Raw genomic sequence first — 2,654 nt, 5'->3', positions numbered from 1 at the left:
TCTCTCTCTGCGTGTGTGAGGATGCAATTTTTATCACTCTCTCTCTCTCTCTGCGTGTGTGAGGATGCAATTTTTATCACTCTCTCTCTGCGTGTGTGAGGAAGCAATTTCTATCATTCGCTCTGCGTGTGTGATGAAGCAATTTCTATCATTCGCTCTGCGTGTGTGATGAAGCAATTTCTATCATTCGCTCTGCGTGTGTGATGTAAGGCTGACATTTCCGTCGTTCGGGCACGACGGAGAGAGAACCGCGTTCGTATTCCTGATACATTACGACAATTTTATACACCCCCTTTCTCCTGTCCCCAAATTACGGAGTCACATATAGGCATGTAGTAGGAGGAAAACCGCACTAAATTCACACCTCAGTACTATCCAACCGCGTGGCCGCCAACCCTGGTGTATAGAAATCCCGAGACGAATAAAGATTTCCAACCAGAAACATTTCCACGCAGAGTTTCCCCTCGGGCACCTAATCTAGTCTCGTAGTATTGCCAGCCTCTCGGTGTGTACGCGCAGCTAGATTTCCTCTCTCACTCTCCTATCTCTTAATTAGCCGTGGAGCTACCCACGCGAAAACCGGGAGGGGGGTCCAATAAGTGAATCTGCCCGAAGCCAATTTGACCGATTTTACGGATTTTTCCCGTCGGCTGAGAGTTGAAGGCATTCATTAGGCTCGCGATACACGCTTATCACATTTTCGGCCTTGTACGCCCGGCCGACCCTGCACAGGCAGGGAAAAGGAGAGAAAAGGAGCAAGCGGGGAAAAAAGGAGCAGAATCGAGGTGTATTTTGCACAGGCTTCATTTTCACAGCTTTCATTCGTTCGGAAATGGCGGCGGTTCGTAACAAGAAACGCGAGTAGAATTAGGAGAATTTTCTTTCATGAAATGAATGGTGCTGGCGGGCGAGCGAGCTCATTCGGTCACCCGTGTACGGGTGTGCCGCTTTGCCGCACTGTGCGTGATACGATCAAAGCGACAGTCCGCCATTGTCCGCTAGCAGGAGATAGGTGGCGCCACCTTCATCGATACGCACTCGGCGCTGTGTGGCAGCCTCTAAATAAATCTACGCAAGATAAAATCCCGAATGAGAGCGCCCACGCGGAGTGTGTGGTGGAGGAGAGGGGGAGGGGGAGGGGGAGGGGAGGCTGCTGTGACTTCTCTGTCCTGTCTCCCGTGTCTCTTGCACGAGGTAAAGCCGCGGTGATCTGTCGAGCGGCTGACGTCACGTGTCACTGCGTATACGTCACTCGGGTAATCCGCTTTCTCACCTGGGGCCGGGGACTTACTGTGGATGGAGAATTGATGCGCGCGCGTGCGTGCGTGCTTGTGTGTGTGTGTGTGTGTGTGTGCGTGCGTGCGTGCGTGTGCGTGTATGTATGTGTGTTTGACGTGTGTTGCGAAAGAGCGGTCCAAGAGTAGTGGTAGTGGCGCCCCCTCTCCCACCCCCGATTCAAAAGCCGATCCTCGTCGCTCCTCTCTCTCTCTCCCTCGCTCTCTCCCCACTCTCTCTCTCTGTTATTTGTCACCGCGATGTGACAACGCGCTTAGTGTCATCGTCACGCGCGTTATTTGTCACCGCGAAGTGACAACGCGCTTAGTGTCATCGTCACGCGTGTTATTTGTCACCGCGATGTGACAACGCGTTTAGTGTCATCGTCACACGCGTTATTTGTCACCGCGATGTGACAACGTGCTTAGTGTCATCATCACGCGCGTTGTTTGTCACTGTGATGTGACGTGACCTGAAACCACGGGGCACGATGCGTCATGACAGCATGTAGGCTGCTCGATATGCTGTATGTATCTCAATGATATAGTGTAACGTGACATAACACAGCGTAACGTGACATAACACAGCGTAACGTGTCACGACCTGACACAACGTGATATAATATACAATGACACGGCATAAGGTTGCTTGCTGCACTACTCCATGTGTACGAGATGCACGGCTAGATTGATTGAGCTATAGTTCAAGCGTATGATGAACCAATGTTGCTTGACGCAGAGGCCGGGGCCTGTTGAAAAAAACATAAATAATCACTAGTCTAAAAAATATCGCACTTTTGCAATAAAACTTTTGCACGACGTCTCACTTTAAAAAACGATGACATTTTACACTCACTATGACTCATACGAATTCATAACTATTTATGATGTTTCGGACAATGGGCCGTAAATTGTCGCAGGCGCGCGAGATGAAAATTTCATTCTCGCACGAGCGAGTATTGTTTTTTTCATCAGTCGCTCTTCGTGTGTGATGTGATGTTTCTATCACTCTCTCTCTGCGTGTGTGAGGATGCAATTTTTATCACTCTCTCTCTGCGTGTGTGAGGATGCAATTTTTATCACTCTCTCTCTCTCTGCGTGTGTGAGGATGCAATTTTTATCACTCTCTCTCTCTGCGTGTGTGAGGATGCAATTTTTATCACTCGCTCTCTCTCTGCGTGTGTGAGGATGCAATTTTTATCACTCTCTCTCTCTCTGCGTGTGTGAGGATGCAATTTTTATCACTCGCTCTCTCTCTGCGTGTGTGAGGATGCAATTTTTATCACTCTCTCTCTCTCTGCGTGTGTGAGGATGCAATTTTTATCACTTGCTCTCTCTCTCTGCGTGTGTGAGGATGCAATTTTTATCACTCTCTCTCTG

This window comes from Priapulus caudatus, unplaced genomic scaffold, assembly GCF_000485595.1.
Source record: "Priapulus caudatus unplaced genomic scaffold, Priapulus_caudatus-5.0.1 Scaffold39, whole genome shotgun sequence".
In the NCBI taxonomy this organism is placed as follows: domain Eukaryota; kingdom Metazoa; phylum Priapulida; class Priapulimorpha; order Priapulimorphida; family Priapulidae; genus Priapulus; species Priapulus caudatus.
Note: the sequence above shows the minus strand (reverse complement) of the source record.